We start from the raw sequence: 21,250 nt of genomic DNA, 5'->3' as shown, positions 1-21,250 counted from the left end.
ATGCTACATTAGCACTTCTCTTCGCCTATCTGCTGTCGAATAACCTGTCGTCATTCTGGTGTTTTTTTTATTATTACGTGCTTCCCATCTCGAGTATTTTTTTAAATCGCTGTTGTTGTCTCATTTTTGGCTTTCTGTTTCTCTTTTCGTTTCTTTCTTCTTCATCGCGCTGGAAGTTAGCCGCAGTGGCGGATCTATGGGAGGCTAAGGGGGCTATAGCCCCCCCCCCCCACCTTGCGCATCCAATGCACGCTAGTTAGAATTGCAATTGTGTTCAGACCCCCACTACTGCTTGTAGCCTCCACTCCACTTAGCTCCCCCCTCGTCCCTATCCTGGATCCACCACTGGTTAGCCGCATTTATAGACTGTCGGCAAGAGTGGCAGGACCTCATGCAGTTACGTAATATTGTTCATCTTTTTATTCTACGAATCGTTTAAAAAATTTCTTTCAGTGAAATTTATGTATGCTGCAAAATATCATTCCGGTTCAATTTTTGTCAAAACATACAAAATCACCTTAAGCATCCCTTTTCCGAAATGATTGCATATTATGAATATAGGTTTGCTTCAAATGGAAAGTGCGAGGAAGCTAATGGTTGAAGGTAAAAGAACAGTGTTGCTGAATTAGAAATATAGAGCAATAGAAAATTAAGTGAACAATTTAACAAAACTTTATCCTGTGCCTAAAGCTGTATTCCCAGATTCAGCGTTGAAGCACCATTAGCAATTCTCTCTTCATATCTTCCGTCGAAAATCCTGTCTTCTTGTCAGGTGTCATGAATAGTATTCATTCCATCTCAAGTATTTTTCAAGCCACTCCTGCAGTGTTTTTCCTCCTGAGAGTCTTTCTTAACTCTCTGGATGTCTGCCGCGATATAAACTGCCAGGAGAGCGATTTAGGATTTTACATTTAAATGACCACAAGTTTTTCCATTAAGCATGTAGAATATGTGCGATTGAAATGAATTTAATGTTGTGCATAGGGTATTTGGTAATTTTTTTTAACGAGAGACAAAAAAATCGTTCGAAAGCATAATTGCTCCGACATACTATTGTATGATAAATTAATTTCTACTAAAAAGTGGATGTGCGATGAAGACTTACGAATATCTAACAACGTAGAATTTTGCACGTGGATGCAAAATTATATTATTAAACCATTTCTGTTCTGTGATTTCATCAAGATCTGTAAACATCCACATTGCATCAAGTGAATTAACGATTGATTTATGTTCATGCGACCTTAAGGAACTTCGAGGAAGTTAAGGGGTTTTATTTAATTAAATGACTAAGCGTTAAAAAATTAAATCGATACTGAATTTAGTGAGGAGAAACTTCTTTATATTATTTTACCCCGCCTTAATTTGGACTTAAAGTTTCATTGGCGGTGTAAGCTTTAGGTCAAATCATGCATTTAAAATATTCGTATCGCATTCGCAATGAAAAAAACCTTCTTTATTGCATTCATTTAATTATGTTAATAAATGTTTCCTATCTTGGGTATTTTCAAATTGCTGCCGCAGTCTTTTTGAACCTCATTTACTTCTAAACGCTCGGCTCTCCTTCTTGATTGCCCTGAAGTTTACCGCATCCTTTAGTAACGAATGTAAATCATGGCATTAGTTGCTGGATATCCATTTGAGTGTGCCGAATACATTCCATGTATGTGATCTCCAAGGTGAAATATACTCTATTTTGGAGTTGGCAGCGTATATCTTTATTGTATTTCACTATTCTTGATCAATTTCACACCAAGAAACTGACAAGTAGGCTTATAGCTACAAATGATATGAGAATTATTACTTCGAGGCAAACGTAAGAATTTATAATTGGGGTTAAAGTGATGAAAGCAAATAAGCAAAGTAATCAAATTCTGAATAAATTGCGGTAAAAGTGGATGTTCAAGGATGACATTATGAAGTTGGAGATCATATGAATTATCTCTTTCCCAATACGTGACTAATCGTGGTGACTCTTATTAGCGTACCCACAAAGCTTCGGGCGAGTTACTTCTGAAGCCAATATTATATACTTATATATTTTGGAGGTATAGGAGATAAAAACATTATCAGTCCAGTCTAGCCGTGTGATAGAGGAAGAATAAAAATGATCCATCGTATTCTTCGATGCTGGGCATCAAGTTGAGGTTCAGGGTCTCAGGAGCGTACTAAGTCAGGAAAAAAAGTCTAGGGAGATGGGAATAAGGGTTACAACAGTTCGAGGTCAGGAGAAGGATGAAGATGATAAGTTCTGAGCATTGCATTTGTCGATAGTGATATGTGAAGTTTATGGACTCACGGTCCTCGGGGAAAATGGGAATGGCTACACGCCGGATAAGAAGATAGTATCGTGCTCCGAGGTTTCCTTAGAAAAACATTGTCGTATATCTTATCATGAATACGATCGAATGTTTTTACTATTAAAGCATGGAGTTCACTTGATAAAACATCGATCGAGCATTCACGCTTATTTTATTTCAAAGCAACGAACGTTTTCATTTTATCGCCATCAAGTTATGTGCCCGAGTGTCCAACCACCCGACGAGATGATTTGATGCGGAAATTTGTTCACCATTAGGTAAGGTTGAGGATATGTCGCTAAGATGAGATGACATTACAGTTTTCTACTCTTGCATACCTTATAAATTCCATATAAGTGTTATTTCTTGATTTTTTAATGTGCAAATTACGATTTTATTCATGAGAAATATGTTAAGGACTAAACGATTGCGCTGGCAAGTCAGAAGCATGTCTCGGAAAGCGCGCGGCAGCAAGGAAATAGTTTCTTATTCTTGGAGAACCCATATCATACCGCAATGCACCTGCATTTTGCTAACCACATTCTCCTAGGTCTTTCATACCTCCCATCAGCTCAAACATTTGAATGGGCTCAAGAGTGGCGGCGGCACTACCCTGCCTACAGCGTTAATCCCTATTGTGCTAGTAAACCCTGCCTTTGTCTTACGATTTTTATCTAGCGTTTAAAAAGTTTTCTACTAAAAGCATAGCTGTCCGTTTGTAGAAATGCCGCTAACTGCTTTATTGCCTCGTTATATGAAGGGTTTTTGCCATTTTGAGGATCGCTTATCTTCGAGACAGGTGATTTCTACGAGGTGGCTCGCACGGGGTTTTCCACAAATGCATATTCCCAATTGATTGAAAAACATTCCTTTCACGATTTTACCGAGGATATTAGTCAATTTTTACTACTAAGTGTAAAAGGATCTCAGGGTTTGTGCCACGGAAGCGAGGAACCAAGGTCTATTTTCCCTAGAGGGTGAGATTTCAGCATTGAGTACGATCTACCACTACTGGAGGATATCTCGCAACGATATGTTTTCTAAGATAAGAATCTCACTGGTTTCGTGTGTTGTATTATTCAGGATATTATACTCTAATTTTGATTTTCATCATTCATGATTCAGATTGTTGATATTTTGGATAAGAAAAATTGAGCGAATGAAAGTAACACGAAAAGAAATACATGACGTTATTGCTAATGGAAGTGGAAATTTGTAGTCCTCAAAACGGAAATTTGCCGTTCAATATCTTCTCAATAAGTTTAACTGGGAGCAGGAAGTGAAGACGGAGGAAATAATACAGATTGTCATGCACTAATACTTTTTCAATACGTATTTCCAGAAATGGGACGAATGTAAGAGAACCTGCGACAGGTTTGAAAAAAAAAACGTCGATGTTGGTTATAGAAGGGTATACCCACCTGACATGCATAATGATCTCCTTGAGACTCCTTGCATAGTTTGTAACCTATTATTGTTTAACGTATTCGTATTGGCTTTACTTTCCTCCTAGGCGATTTTATGTCACTATTTCTACCTAATTCCTGGTTTTTCTGGGTAAAGCAGCAAAGAAAGGCCTAAGAAAGACTTAAGAGGTCTTTTGATATGTCTAGCAATTAGAGCAGAAAAATGACTGGTTTGAGAAAGCAACGGCAGGTGAGCTATCGCTAGCCACATCAATTACAATGCGCTCGCTAGGGAACGACGCGGCAGCAAAGATAATCACGGAAATGACCACGATCATCCCCACCCGAGGGAAATGGATATTACAGAAACGGAGGAAAATACATACAACTCTAAATGAACTGACGCCAGAAGAAGCTATTTCGCTGATTGTTGATAGCAATTTAACAAAATTTCTATCCAAAATTGTTCGTAAAACTTCCAGTATCTGTGGCTATCAGGTTTATCCTAGTTATGAAAGGGCTAGACGAAAAAAATCTTCATACCCGGAGGGGACATCAATGGAAAAAAAATTTAAAGCGGACCTTCAAGGTCTTCTGAACCACACAGCCTCGCGCATCATAGCATCAATGCCAAGATTCAGTGATGATATCGGGGTCAGCTTTTCCCTTGAATGCAAATGAAAACTAGTTGCGGAGCTGGTGAACTTATTCTTGATGTTTTCTTATGATTTAAATACTTTTGTTAATTTATAATGGTTCATATATAATTTCATGTTTTCCATTGCATTTTCAAAATATAAAATGTTTGCGAGGTGATTTCTGATGAGTGTTATATCAGAAAAAATGATGACAAAAAGTTCAACTATTAATTAAGTCAACTCCATTTGTCTTGAAATGCAGGTTTTGGCTCTCCCACTGAATATTTTTCATCATGTTCTGTTTTATTGCTTCTTTTCATCAGCGTTAATAAAAAATATTTCTATCTGTAACTTAAGTAAGCGTTGCTTTTCGCATTCGAGTGTGATTTTCAAGCAAGGTAGCAGACATATATTGTTACATTTTATTAATAATTAATTATGTTAGTTGAATATATTTCACATTAGTATATATCAAATGAGAAACCGTTTTGTCGTTTTTGTTTGCCACCCGTTTTTTCCTTCCGTTTCGAAAACTGCGAGCGATGATATTCTCATTACGTAAAAAGACTCTACAATCCGTTAAAATAACATCATAAACCACGATTCAATGGTGAAATTTTATTTTTTAAATTTTGTTTTATTCCCAAACCACCGAATACAGCTCAAATTGAGCCATTTTATATTGAGTATTCAAATAGTTTAACAATTATTTACACTAGCAACCAAGCCCTGGATAGGGGAAACCTACCCAGGCGGGACTCGAACCCGCGATTTACTGTTTGGCAGGCGAGGACATTACCCAGCCGCCACCGAGGTCGGCGGCGTGATATCGACGAAATGCCTGTTTATATAATGAAGATATCATCGCCAACAATTTCGGAAAAGGTGTAAACTCAAAAGGACCTTTGCATTCACAGGCCCATTTTTTCAGCGCATAGAGAGGAACCAGAAGTTGGCTTCTACTATTTTTAATCGGCTCGCCGCCGTTTAGGTGTCACATATCAATTCCGACTGCGACCCCTGCTCCAGCGACCCGTATCAAATGCCAGGTATGTGAAAGGTCGTTACGATAGTCTTGTTAGTGTAACTGACCTCTTAGATAAACTCGGATGGGAATCTCTCTCGGACCGTAGATTGAAAAATAGACTAAACCTTTTAGATAAATTCAAGAGCAGTGTCTTTTCTGACGGAGTTAACCATATTTTGCGGACGCCAACGTACTACGGAAGATCAGATGATATAAATAAAATAAGAGAGATATATTGCAGAACAGACAGATTCCGAATGTCATTTTTTCCACGATCAATAAGAGATTATAGCGGCAGCAATAGAACTCGTAAATAGATTTCATGACTTGTAGTGTAGCCTACTAACCTATGTAAAACTTAATGCATGTTTCTGAATTTCTATTCTATATTATATTTCTAACAGCATATAGTAGTATAGTTTGTAATTATACGGGACGTTTTTTGGACGGTGCGGTGTGCATGTGGGAGTCCAAATGCATGCTGGTGATTGATCACCCCCTGCCAAACACCCTAGAGGTGGCTCGCAGGGTATTATGTAGATGTAGATGAAATATATCCTGAGTATCAAATTTCTCCTTGGAGTCGTCGCACAGTCGGCTGAAAACGAAAAAAGCTGGCCAAAACTCGCTGTAGTCTTAAGTATTGCTAAATGAGTTTTTCTTCCTTCTTGCGAATTGGTTGCTGTATAGACACATTGAAACTTATTTAGGTTGATTTAGTCCAGAGCATTGTTTAGGAGGGCGGTAAAATTTATAAATAGGGTAAAGTTATGCGGGAACCATATTTACCAGGGGGAAGTCGAAATTTTTATATGGGAATATCAAGGGAATAATAGAATTTCTTCCATATTCAACTATGTTTAGGCTATCTACTAGCTTTTCATAAGGTATGTGATGATTGAAAATTGCTATTGAGTCTTTTAAACCTGAAATTTTGGTCATTGAAGAGTAATAATAAAAATGAATACCAATCTCAAATATTTGGTACTGCACATTTCTCAAAACAAAGGTGTGCCACATTAAAGTCTACTCTGAGCCAGAGGATAAAGACTCCTCATATTCTAAAATATTTTTTCCATTCACCAGAAGATTTTTCACCTCCTCTGGTAATTTTTTTACTTAACGGGGAATCCACGCAGAACAAGAAATGAAAGGATCTGACGTGAGCAGAAGTCTATGGAAAAGGTCATAGTTTGTGGCAATTGTAGAAACTTTCCTGATGTGAATTATTTTCGCGAATTCCATGGTAATTGCTACACTTGATACCTCCAGTTAAATAGAACTTCGCCGTTTTATCACTTTTCTACGTTTAGACCTCTCAATTGCACTGTCGAAATGCTGTCACGGTCTTCCAAGAGGAGTGCTTTCAGTTTAACCTAAAACAATGATGAATTAAGAAATAATTATAATTCACGAACTAAAGCAACAAGGTATAAAATACTCGCGCAGTTGTATATGCGTGTAGTACATATTATCATTTATCCGTAAACATTAGCATTCACCCGAAGGAGACGAACATGGGAGATACTTTAACACAGCATCAGGAAGTGTTATTGGCTGTTTTAACCAAATATGATTAAACTTAAGAAATCTACCGTTAACTCTGGTGCACGCATCCCACTTTCGAAAATTTATGAAAAAACACTTTTTGAATGAAGGCTGCTAGCAATGTTTTTAATCTCTCATCTCCTCCCAAAAAAATTTTTAGTGTAAAAACTCCAGTATTCTTCTACTTGATGGTCCCCCTTCTATTTACCAATATCACACTATGTAAATCTCAGCGCGTCACTAATGCTGTATCCATAACTGGGGAACTAAAGTATAAACGTCCTTTGGCACACACTTCAGCAAGGAATACTGAAGTGAGACTGATGCTGAGCACTCGGCATGCAAATCGCATAGACGGCATATTTTGGGAAAACCTAATTTGTAGAATGGAAACACTTGCACGTGTTCATAGTGAAAGAACAAATCTGGGTGCATAAAGGGATAGCCGCCGAGGACCAAGGGCTTGGAGAGCGCGCGAACCGTTAAGTTTTTTACCATCCGCACGCGGATCCCGCGGAAAGACTCAGGGGTATAATCGTCAGAAGAGGGTACTAATCATAAATAACAGAAAATAACAAGTAGTTGAGTACAATGCACTCACAATTAAGGGAAAATCCAGCCTCTCGCACTACGACGCATGTCATCCTAAGTTCCCGAGGTCATGGGGAGTGACCACCGCCTGACATCATTTTGCCTTACCACGAAAAAATCGGAGGGGAGCAAGTTGGAGCAAGATTTTTCTTTTCTGACTAATAATATAGACTTTAGTTTAACTTCTCGTGTAAATATCTTAGGAGCGGCAAGCGGCGGTAACTACTTTTATCCTGGCATTAGGTAAAAAATTAACGAAAAACAGTGATATTTTTAACAGTTCATTAGGTTAATAAATAACAATTGACTACTACAAAAGTTCCCTCTTAGTTAACTAAAAGAGTGGAAATATCAACAAATATCCTCAAAAATTCCGAATTATTAACTGTTTTCCATTGCATGGGGGAAGAAGAAGGCGGCTATAAATGTGGGGACGTGGAATGTGAGGACTATGATGAGGGCATGGGAAGTTAGAAAATATCAAAAGGGAAATGGATAAAGGGAGGATAGATATCTTAGGATTATGCGAGGTGAGGTGGAGGGATGGCGAGGACTATTGGAGTGATGGGTATAGGGTTATATATAGTGGAGGGGAAGAGAGCCAGCGAGGGGTAGCTTTAGTATTAAAGGGGAAGATGGGTAAGCGTGTGGTAGGTATAGACCAGGTAAGCGATAGGATTCTGGTGGTAGAAATTGAGGCGCGGCCCAACAACCTTGTGGTGGTCCAAGTTTACATGCCCACTAGCAATCATAGGGAAGAAGAAGTAGATGAGGTGTATGAACAGCTCGAGGAAATAATTAGAGACACACCGAGTAAGAAAAATCTGGTAGTGATGGGGGACTGGAATGCCTCAGCGGGGGGAGGGAGGGATGGAAACGAAATAGGAGATTTTGGTCTAGGAATACGAAACGATAGGGGAGAGAAAGCAGCAGAATTTTGTAGGAGAAACAAATTATTCATCACAAACACGTGGTTCAATCATCACAAAGGGCGAAGGTACACGTGGAAAAGTCCAGGGGATGTGGGGAGATATCAAATAGACTACATTATGGTAAGACAGAGGTTTAGGAATAGTGTGAAAAACTCGCGCAGCTTCCCCGCAGCGGATGCGGATTCGGACCACAACCTAGTGCTCATGAAATGCAATGTAAGATTCAAAAGTCTTATGAAAGGTAGGAAGGCGAAGAAATGGAACGTAGAAGCCCTGAAGGGGAGTATGAGGAGAGAATATCAGGAACTAGTGGACATTAGTATACGGGAGATTGAAAGTACTAAGACTGTTGAGGAAAGATGGGATAATATTAAAACGGGAATAGTCAAAGCGGCGGAGAAGTCAATTGGTTACGTTGACAGTAGAAGGATAAAGAAGCCGTGGATAACGGAGAACATGATAAGGGAAATAGAGGAAAGGAGGAAGTGGAAGAACGTGGACACAGAACATGGAAAAAGAATGTATAGGGAACTGAATAATCGATTACGACGTGAAACTAAGAGGGCAAGGGAGGCTTGGTGGAAAAGACAGTGTGAGGAAATGGAAAAGTTCCAGAAGGATGGAGAAATAGGCGCGTTGTACGCCAAAGTTAAGTCACTATCGGGCGGCAAAAGAGGACAAGCCATGTCTAAAATTAAGGCTAAAGATGGGAGGATGCTAACCGAGCGAGAAGAGGTACAGAGTAGATGGAAGGAATACGTGGAGGACCTGTATGACGGAATGAACAGACCAGAGAGATTGACTCTTGAGGAGGAAAGTGCAGTGGAGGAGGATAATCTTGGGCCGGGGATATTCGATTCGGAAATAGAGAGAGCACTTCGTGATATGAAGGCTAGGAAAGCAGTAGGCGTGGACAATATCCCGTGTGAGCTTCTGAAGAATCTAGGGAAGGATAGTAAGAAAAGGTTTTTCGAACTAGTGCGCAGGATCTATGAGGAGGGATGCTGGCCGGAAGATTTCGTGAAGACGGTTTTAATTCCGCTTCCGAAAAAGAATAAAGCTGTGGAATGCGGAGATTATATGACTATCAGCTTAATATCGCATGCGGCGAAAGTGGTGCTGAGGATATTGAACAGACGAATGGAGGCGAGGGCAAACGAGTATTTGGGCGAAGATCAATTTGGTTTCAGAAAGGGGAAGTCAACTCGTGATGCAATAGCAATAATGAGGTCCCTCGTGGAGAGGAACCTAGAATATGAGCAGGACGTATATGCGTGTTTCGTGGATTTTGAAAAAGCGTTTGATAGGGTGAACTGGGTAAAATTAATGGATATTCTGAAGAGAATAGGTGTAGATTGGAGGACTGATTCGTAATCTGTATATGGCCCAGACTGCGCATGTGAGGGTAGCGGACGGAGAATCCGGGTGGGCAAGCATTGACCGAGGTGTGAGGCAAAGCTGTCCTCTATCGCCGATGCTCTTTAACGTGTACGCTGAAGAGATGGTAAGGGAAGCATGGGATGAGTTAGAAGCTGGAATAAAAGTGGGAGGAATGATGTTCAAATCAGTGAGATTCGCGGATGATCAGGCGCTGATTAGCCAGTCAGCAAGGGGGCTTCAGGCTCTAGTGGATGCGTTATACGAGCGTTGCGAGGAATATGGGATGAGGATTAATCACAAGAAAACTAAGGTAATGCGGTTTTGTAAGGCATCACGAGCGAGGAATGTGAGACTTAAGATAAAGATGGGTGGTAAAAAACTTGAGCAGGTTGAGCAATTCAACTATTTAGGCAGTACGTTAGAGGAAAATGGATACACTAGTAAGGACATTAGGAAGAGAATTGCATTAGCGAAGGAGGCGTTCATGAACAGGTAGGAGCTTCTGAGAGGATCGTTATGTAAGAGTTTAAAGAAAAGGTTAGTGAAGAGTTTGATCTGGAGTGTAGCTCTCTACGGTGCGGAAACGTGGACACTGAGGAAAGAAGACGAGAGAAGATTGGAGGCATTCGAGATGTGGGTATGGAGAAGAATGGAGAGGGTAAAATGGACGGAGAGGAAAAGGAAGCCTTTCCACCGCGACAAGGTTGTAGCCCAAGGGAAAGGATGGAGTAAGTAACGGTGGGATTTTTAGGAACGGAAGCGAGGGGACGCAAGAAGGCGAAGTGGAATATTTGGGGCGCCCCCTCCCGTTCAGTGTTTTGCCAACTGACTTCCCCCCTCCCCCAGTTACGAATATCCTCTCCCTATTCCCCGGCCCCTGTGTCCCGATCCCCACGGCTTCCAACAGTGTCCGTACCCACCCCAGTGGCGCTGGGGGCGGCCGCAGTCTTGGCTTCGCTCTTTCGTCTTTCTCTTTGCCTTCTTCCCCTTCCATATTCATCGTGCGCCTTTTGTTACACTCTCTCTCCATTTACGTCGTGTTAGTCACCCTCGCCCTGGGCTGCACAACCTTCCAAATACTCTCTCCTCTTTTGTTCCTTGCTTCTTAATTTTGCTTCTTAATTATTAAGATGTGTCCTCCTTCCTTATTTTCTTTCTTTTATTCTCATCATTGAACGGTACTTTTACAAAACTGTGAGTTCGAGACAAGTGTTGTCATTTTTGAAATAGAATATATTTATTTACTCAAATAAGGCTAGAAAAGTCAAAGTTATCGAACTCCACGTATGCATTTCTTTCTCTGAAACAAATGGAATAGCGACCTACACGTAACATTTTATTCGATCGCAGTATTTTAGTCGTAACAAATACCTAACTAACTTATGTGAAATCATAAAATTAAATGTCTTAACATTAGAGGATCTTTTTTCTTGGTAATCTCAGACGGACAACGTAAGCTCTGTGAATAAGAAGACTTTTCATTATAAATTCTCGGCAGAAGACGTTCTAATGTTGGTCTCGAGTCCGAAAAAAAACCGGTGGCTTTAGGAAAAAAACTCATCTGATTAGAGTTCTCGAGAGAACTTCACACTTTATATGCACCAGGAAAACACCAAAATTTAATGGTATGCACCAAAATCATTGTCTTTAAAAAGTAATCGCTGTCACCCTTCTCACTATTAGAGAATCTAGCCTCCATGTATTTTTTCCGATAAATTTTCGTAAAAAAATCGAGTTAATGATTTTTTCAGTGTATCGTTTCTGTATGTTACGCTAATTTCCCGAAATACCGGATAATTAGGGTAATGCAAGCGTTAAATCTCAACTTATAAACATATTTTATCAATTATGTAAGTACCGGTATTTTTTCGTCGGTATTACCGGGAGAGTACTACTATTTCTTTTTAATACTCATCAGGAAAATACCGGTCTTACTTTTTTAAGTACCGCCCATGCTTCCAGTGCTCATGGTGAGGGATGGGACAAAAACCCTTCGAACCTTGGGGGGGGGGGGGAGGTGGACGGAGGGGGCCGGCACGTAAGGGGGATGTAGATACGGAGAACGTTGCCTTTGGGACGGCAGATCGGGGGATGGAGATTAAGAGGGAGGGATCGTGTAGTTGTTGGTCCTATTCGCCTGGATGAGTCTGGGATGGTCGCTGGAGGAGTTGCCCTAGGAGCAGCAGCGACATAAAGGTGGACCCAAACTATCCGGCCTACGGTTCGGGGCGCGAGGTATGCAAATGACCGCGGTGTCAAGTCGCCTGAGGGCTACCCAAACAGTTCTGTGGGCGACGGAATTCCGTCACCTACTCCGTGTGGGATGCTGTGCCTCCGAAGAGAAAAACCCACCGATTCATCGCTCTTCCATTAATTGCGGTGTTTAATAACGTACTCCGTATGACTATGGGCAGGTTATTTGTTTTTGAGTAATTGTGATTAGCATCCCATGTTATTAGACTGTTCAATTATTTGACCCTTCGCACTGTTCGTGTGCGCACATCTCTGAATTTTTTTCTGTCGGTGGCATTTGATTGGAATTTATCCATCTGAATGTCTCTATTTATTCTTATTTTACTCTAAATAATCGAAATAGCCCTCTTTTATTGATGCTTCGGTAATGAAAGGTAAAAATACATGGTCATTGATTGATGAAGGTATTCCAGATTTCCCGTGTTGCCTTTGATATAGTCCTTTCTTATTGACATCGGCGTAAGTATTACGAAGATGAACATTGAATGTTGTCATAGACTAAACTCAAAGTTTCCTTTTTATTGTTAATGTGGAAGTATGTGCTACTAGAGTTATCCACTTGCTGCCATAACTTCTTCCGATTCTGTGTGCTGAGCGTATTAACTTTCATAATTTAGATGGAACATTATCTGGAAGGCTGTTGTAATACATTTGATCTTCGATTGAATGAGTTTGGCTAGTTTCCGGATTCGTGCTTATTTTAGTTTTGGAAAGGATAATGATGCAGTTAGTAAATAGGAGCGACCTGGGGAACTAGATAATGAGTAAAGTCAGTGGATTGGATCCGTAAATAGAGTTGTTGAGAGTGTCTTCGAAATTAATGACGAACTACTTTAAGTGGTAGATTATCGGAAAGAAATTTATATATTCAAATATTATCGCCGAGACATTTCATACCTTTGATTTTTCGGTATTTGGAAACGAATTGAGCCATACTCTAACGCCCAAGTCGCTATTACTCCGTCCTACACGGCTGCGAGAAGGGCACGCGGGTTGGTAAGCTGAAGGAATCCTTGATAAGGATTGAGAGATTGGGAGCGTGGAGGTGGTAGTCGTGTCGGGGAATGAGAGGGACATACTTGTGGGGGGGAGGAGAGAGGCCGCTGAGAGTGGAGGCGAAACGGGGGGAGCAGGCCATGGTTTTAAAGGAGTAAGTTTAAAGAAATTTTAAAGGAGTAAAAAGGGTTTTGGGTTGTTGATTTAATCTTGCTCCCTTTGTGGGAGTGAAAAGCGCGTTTGTCGTCGTCTCCCGCGCCCCGTCCCTTGGGGGTGCTGCTAAGAGAGGGGGATGAAGAAAATGTACTGGTGGGTGGTCGAAAGAGATGAGGTTTCGGGAAGGGAAAGCTTCGTTGACCCAATAGCCTCCTTCGGCCGTATTCATAGTTTACTTAGTAAGCTACTAACGGCTAAGTAGCGTTCTAAGTAGTAGCATATTACCACAATGGTATTCATAGATCGTTAGTAAGGGCTACTAAGCTTAGTATGCTACTATGTTAGTAGCCGGCTCTTAGTCGCCCTTCGGCCTTGTCTAAGGGAGCTACTAAATATGGCGGACCGTTGTGGATGATCGAACTCCGGTTTTATTTGTATACTCTTATAGATTTTTTACGCATTTGTGCCAAAATAAAATACGAGAATCCATTCTTCAAGTAAGCCAGGCAACGTATGTGTTACTTAGTTACATATCACCAGTGTTTACATTTCACGCATTTCGATGCGCTGTTGTTTTTATTTTGGTTACGGTATGAGTGATTGTGAGATTGGAAGTTTGTTGCACTTTGTTGATGTTTCAATAACTTGTTTAGCAATTTGTATTGGCCTATTCATTTCATTGTCTAAGTAATGGTAATGTGAAATAACATGTAGTGATTCTTAATCGCAAGTGACGAGTGGGAAATGAGATGTGAAGAATCCTTTCGAACTTCAAGAGGTGCAAATTCTTTCAGTGTGTGCAGAGTGATCTGAAAACTTATTACCATGCTTTATTAGTGTTACGTCATAGTTTTTAAAATTAATTATGAGGCAATTTTTTTCTTTGGATCAGTTGATTTGGAATGTACTGATTATAAGTATCATAAAGACAGCTCGTGAAATCTGAAGTGAACTGTTGTTTGCGTTGTAGTGTTATTTGTGATATTATCAGCAATCAATAAGTAAAACAAGTTAGGTTAATTATGCTTTGTTTTTTACATTAACCACCTCTAGTAAACTATGTGTCTTTTGTTTACGCTGTCAATATTTGAAAAATTTAAATGTGGCGAGGCAGATTGTTGTTTCCTTAACTGTAACATTTTAGGAGTTGCAAACATATGTTACTTATTGCCTGCAAGTAGGTATTTGTAGCGTAATAAATGTGTCTCATTCACACATTTACTTTAATGCTATTTACTTTACGATTCATTTCTGCATTGTAAATTTTTCGTTTCTTCTCCGACATTGAGGTGAATTTCTGCTTTTCAAATATAAATGTGTATGATAGTGAAGTTGCTAGTTATGTTTTTCCATACTCATAACGCATACACTAGTGAGAACAAATACCCACGGCCGTTTGTAAAAGAATAACTGCATCTCTAACATACTCTGCTTCGTTAGTACTCATAAATCTATCCTTTCCCTATGGTAAAGCATAATTTTTGTGTACAGCAATCAAAAAATATATATGCGATACGATACCACATCGAATTATCCATTATGAAGTATAAATTTGATACATTATGCTGAATCAATTTTTTTATTGATGGTTTTACTATGGTTTTACGAATTTTCCGCACCGCGGAGGAGTCGGATGCAGTGTTGTCAAGCGTAGCCTAGCGGGTTGAACACAAAGCGCTACCGAGTATCAGCTACCGGGCTGGCTAGTGGCATACTAAGTTTGTAGCTCACTTGGAAGAATCCATGAATACCACATCTTAGTAGCCGACTAAGTTAGTCGCCCTATTAGCGTGTTTTAGCGGAAATCTGTGAATACGGCCGCTTGTGTATTATGCTAGACCGTGCCACCTCTCTCACCCCATGTTATGCCCCCATTCCCTTCTCCACCCTCGTACCCTTTATTTTTGTCTCTTCCCCATTCTCTTCTATGTAGTGCGTATGTATGTGCTTGCATATGCTTACATACATGCATGACCTCGCCCAACGCCATCCCAAGGAAAGACGCACTCCGAAAACATTATAGTCTCTAAAACTTTATGAACGTGATACTTATATAATTAAAAGTATGTTTATTTGATTAAGTATGTTCTGTTACTTGTTGCCTTCTTGCTTCTGCGATTGTATTTCTTAGAGATTCAAATTATTTAGTAGTTATTAACAGTTCAACTATTTGGGCAGCAAATTAGAGGAAAACAGATACAGAAGTAAGGACATCAGGAAAAGAATTGCGTTAGGAAAGGAGGCGTTCTTGAAGAGGAAGGAGCTTCTGAGAGGATCATTGTGTAAGAGTTTAAAGAAAACGTTAGTGAATAGTCTGATCTGGAGTGTAGCGCTTTACTATGCAGAAACGTGGACACTTGAGAAGGAGGACGAGAGAAGACTCGAGACATTCGAGATGTGGGTGTAGCGAAGAGTGGAGAAGGTGAAGTGGACGAAGAGGAGGAAGAACGACGAAGTGCTGGACATGGTGGGTGAGGAGAGGCAGCTTTTAGATGAGATACGGAGGAGACAGAAGGTATGGATGGACTGAGTACTTAGCGAGGATGGGATGTTGAAAACAGTGTTAGAGGGAAGAATGTTAGGTAAACGAGGGAGGGGAAGAAAAAGAATAGGATTTATTTTAGATAGAGTGAAGAGGATTAGACCTTATTGTGAATAGATGATTTTATTCGGGAGGGAAGGGAAGAAAGATGAAGAAAATTGTAAAAAAAAGTTGTAGAGCGAAGTCCGTGAAAGAATCATTCTTCCCAGAATATTTCTTAAGTACTCCATGGAAACGTACCTTAATCGTTTGAATACTTTATAATGAATTTATCACGTTTCAGTCGTAGGATTTCCACAGTTTAATGTAGATCGAATGCTCACATTGAAAAGCCCATCCAATGCTACCAAACGCTTTTTTGGTAGGAGCCACTTCCACGTAGGTGCGTTTGTTAGGGTTCAGCAATCAGTTACGATGGAATGAGTTATTGAAAAGAGAAAGTAAAAGGGATAAAGAGGAGCAAAGAAGTTTTTTCACGGCGTCAGAAAAAAAAGTTTTTGAGAAATTAATAGAAGACAGTGGGTGTGGATGGAGTTTATGCCTTGAGGAGAGAAGGATGTTTGACCAGCGGGGAAGGGGGAGTAATATCAGAGGATTCATGGATAACATGAATATTTATAGGTCTTGTGCCGCACTGGAGAAGGGAACTCTGTGTAAGAATACTGAGTTGTGAGATTGGTAAGTGAAACTAATGGTTTATGTTGCATGTACGCCTACGTTAATCGGAAGGTTACATTTAATTATGAATGATAAATGAAAATGACAAACTTTGTGCATGTCCACGGTATTTGTTATCGTACGACGCGTTTCAGCGAATCACCTTCGCCATCATCAGGCATCAAATGCAGATTTCAGTCAAGAAGTCTTATAGGTATACTTACGTATATGTAACATGCATTTGTCCCTGACGATGGCAAAGGTGATTCGCTGAAACGCGCCGTACTATAATAAATATTGTGGACATACACAAAGTTTGTCATTTTCATTTATAATTGCAATATGTTCCACAACATCTCGCCGAACACCGTTGAATACATTATTATGAAACTTTACCCTCTCTCTCTCTCTATACGAGTGAGCCTAGAATATATTTCTCTGCATCTTCATAAAATCTACTGAGCAGCACTAGTTTTTATGTTCCCTCTCGCCCGCGAGTTTGAGCCAAGACTTAAGCTGGGAAGGTCCCGTGTCCTTTGGACCCCTCCTCCTCCGCTCTCGCCCCCTTCCCTGCGTGTACTTTTTGTTTCCTCTCCGGAGACCTCTCTCGCGCCCGATGCACTATTGACGCAGCACGTGACGCCAACGTCGCAAAAGAATGCATCTCGAGAATTTAAGTGCAGCTTCATCTCCTCCCTCGACTCTTTCGCCGTTCTTCGCGTAGGGGAGACCGGGGCACGTTGGCCCAATTTTTTACATTTTTAAATATTTTTTATTTATGCATAGTTAACTTTATGATATTATTGCTTAAGTATGGAACAGTCTTTCTAAATATGGATGGCAATAATTAAACTTGAATATATGAGTTATAAATTCTAAAAAATAAATAAATACTGGGCATATGACAGGTGGGCCAATCTGCCCCTACTTCGGGGTAAGTTGGCTCAGCGGCTGGGGCACGTTGGCCCATGTATTTTTTGACAAGCTGAGATAATATGGTTTTAGGAAATCAAAATAAAACTAATAGTTATCAAGAAATATATTTCAATTAATGTAACTATTTTACTAAAACAACGGGAAAGATTTAAATTATTAGGATTTCTGGCGTACTAATACCAACCACTTGACTTTTGTGACTGTCCAGATACAAAGGATCAGCACAATTATTGCTCTCGTGAAATAGTACGCGGATTTCATTGTTCACACATATCTAATGAGCACAACGCCTGCAATTTGTGCACTAAATACATTGTGCTCCAGGCTGACCGTCGAAAACGGCACAATGAATCTTCATCTTCCTATATCGGACGCGCGTATTTTATTATTATTTTTTAGCTCCAGTTGACATGCATTACATTTTGATACTATGTTACGTTCAAATAGATGTCTGTCTTCACCACTGCGCTTATATTTTAGTAGCCTCTATGAATTTAATTGAGTCTTTGTGTCTAATCAGTTCACATGCAACCCAACGCTCCCAAAGACAACTAATCACAGACCCAGCGGAACCTCTGGAGTTGACTATTTATGCAAGCTTACCCTCAAATGTAACAGAAAATAATCCATGTAAGTGAGGAAGGGGTAATCCAGCTTTCGAGCTCAATTTAAATTGTAATCCAATTCTTCTTACTGAAGAGGCAATCAAATGCGTAAGTCCACTCGACTTTTTTTCATTCTTCTCGGATGAACTGCTTAAGCACATTTGCATAAACAGTGACATATATGCAAACCAGAAAAATGTAAATCTAGCTTTGGAGAAGGAGGAACGTATGACATGATAAAGTCAGGTAATATGACATGTAATGCTAATGTCATACTACGATAAATACCCTAATAAACGTATGTGTTGATCCAAAAAGGTAACAAAACTTAACAAAAGGTACTTCAAAAGGTATTAAGGTTTAACCTTGCAACCGATTTGAAACAATTTTAAGTCATTTACACCTGAATGATAACTCATTTGATGATGGAAGTGACTGTCTATTCAAAATTAGGCCATTTTTGACAAAGGAATGCATAGGACGTGGCATGTTGACCCGGGTGGCCAACGTGCCCCGTCGTCGCTGGGCCAACCTGCCCCATCGCCATGTTTACAATAAATTCTATTAGTTACAAAACTCACTGAAGTAATTTAGATTGTATGCCACACAGAAGTTATTGTTAAACTATGATCTTTAATTATAGTAGTCAACTATTGGGTCCAAATTGATCAAAACTTAAATAACACACATTTAACCTGGGAGTCGAATTTTACTAAAACACGCGCAAATACAATTAAACGCTACAACTTGTCAAAAACTGCTCCGCCAGTCATAATGGTGTTGTGGAGAAAGGGGAAGTGTGCTACCAACCTTCTGATAGATTCCTAGCACGATTCAGGGTCTATTGTATGAATTAACTCGACTGGGCCATCCTGCCCTTATGGCCAACGTGCCCCGGTCTCCCCTATCCGTTCACTTCCCTGCGTTACATTTGTTTCCCTCTCCTTTGATCCCATTCTGTGGAGCCCCTCACCATTTTCCTCCCTACCTTTATCTCTGATCGCTTCATTCTTTAACCTTTGCGTCGTAGGCTTACTAGTCAAGGCCATGCGAATGGGGAGATTACAATTTTACGATTAGCTTGACCGGTTATTTCTCGAATATGTTTATTCCACGATAGATCATTATTGAGTCTAACTCCTAGATACGTATTTCACGGATTCAACAGCCTCTAATTTGGTACCCCGAATTATATAGCTACATTGTAGGGAGTTATTCTTCTACCAGAAATTCATTACGACGCATTTTTTAAAAATTAATTATAACTGCCAAGCATCGCACCACGCTCGGATGGTAGCAAGGTCATTCGTTAGTTCATCTATATCTTTGCTGGAACGGATTTCCCTGTAAACTACAGCGTCGTCTGCAAATATTCCTAACTTACTGTGTACTACTTTGCCAATGTCGTTTATGTATAGAAGGAATAGGAGTGGGCCAATGACACTACCCTGAGGAACGCCAGAAGTGACTCTAACCTCATTGGAGACTGTACCGTCTAATACTACTCTTTGGACGCGGTCGCTCAGAAATTCTCTAATCCAGGAAATGACATCTTCGCCTAGACCATAAGATTTCAGTTTTATTATTAACTTTCCGTGGGGTACTTTATCAAATGCCTTTTTGAAATCAAGCAAAATCGCGTCTACTGGAATGTTGTCTTCCCCGGAGACTAAAATATCGTGTGCGAAAAGCGCTAACTGAGTTTCGCACGATCTGCTTTTCCTGAATCCATGTTGAGTTCCCATTAATATGTTTTGCGCGTCTAGGTGTTTCATTACCGAGCTGATTACGATGTGTTCAAGGACTTAGCAAGAGATGGGCGTCAAAGATATCGGCCTGTAATTAGATGGCTGTTCCTTGTCTCCACTTTTAAATATTGGCGTTACATTAGCGATTTTCCAGTCATTAGGTACTTAGTGTTGCTTGTTGGATTTACTGAATATTAACTGCAAGTAGGGGGCAATTTCTGAGGCTAGTGCATGTGGGAGTCCAAATGCATGCTGCATGCTGGTGATTGATCACCCCCTGCCAAACACCTTCGAGGTGGCTCGCAGGGTATTATGTAGATGTAAAGGCTTTCTTCCTGCTGCAGTCGCTGTCCACGCAAGCTAGCCATTCAATTACCATAAGCTGATAGTCTGGGCAACCCGTCCATTGCCTATTTAACTCCTACTATATAACGCCGTCTGCAGGATGGTCGAGAATCCGTGAGTTCAAAACTCTCATAAAATACAATGATCACATTCACCTAACACTGCACAGATGCAGATTTTGTGCCGAGTGCTCCAAGATTTCTCGTCGTTGAGTCAACGTGTGGTGTGGTATTTATGCACTATAGGAACAGTGAGTTTCGGAGGGCAGCGAGACAGATCAATCCGCCATGAAGCGTTCATTATGATGAATTTTTGATTTCTCGGACTCGGTTCATTTATTGTTGATCGGGTAAAGAGAGAATCTCTCACTGGAGAGGGAACAATTTGGAACCACGTGTCACGCATGGGCGAGGATGTGAGTTCGTGGCGTCATTAATTCACCTGCCAAAATATTTCAAGGCGTATAGATAAAGAGATAAGGGTCCCATTTAAAAATTTTATGATTACAGATCCTTATTTTTCAAACTTTTATCAACAAAAGACAATGGGATGCAAGTGGTGAACCAGCCCATTGCAATCTGCGACTACATTCACTCTCTCCGTTCAGATGAATCGTTCATCGTGAAAGACTCATTCATGAGCGACATGGGGGCCGATTGTGTAACTTTACGTTCGAACGTAACGATCCGGTTCCCGTGGAATTTTGATCAACAACTCGAAAACAATTGAAGGAGCGACTGTGTAACTTTACTTTCAAAAGTGTTCCGGCTCTCGATCGAAAGCATCTCTTCGTCAACACATCATTTGACGATAATTTATTTATTTATTTATTTCATACACCACCGAAAACAGCACTGATCGGCCTTTACATCGGGGCTGATAACATTTAACAGTCACAAACATCCATGCCCTGGATAAGGGTAACTTACCCAGGCGGGACTCGAACCCGCGACCTTCGGTTTGACAGGCGAGGACTTTACCCCGCCGCCACCGAGGCCGGCAAGGCTATCGAATCGTTCGCAGGTGAGGTTTGGGATGGAGTTTAAATGTCTACTACATTTCATGGTCTCGATGCATGTCCGTGGAGTCAATTATATTTATAAATCGCAGTGTTATGTTGATAATTAAGTGAATTAGTGTTGAATTGACAGATAAATACAATTTGTACGTGTCGGTTCACAATGCTATAA

The sequence above is a fragment of the Ischnura elegans genome, chromosome 4 (assembly GCF_921293095.1).
Source record: "Ischnura elegans chromosome 4, ioIscEleg1.1, whole genome shotgun sequence".
NCBI lineage: Eukaryota > Metazoa > Arthropoda > Insecta > Odonata > Coenagrionidae > Ischnura > Ischnura elegans.
This window is presented reverse-complemented; position numbering follows the sequence as displayed.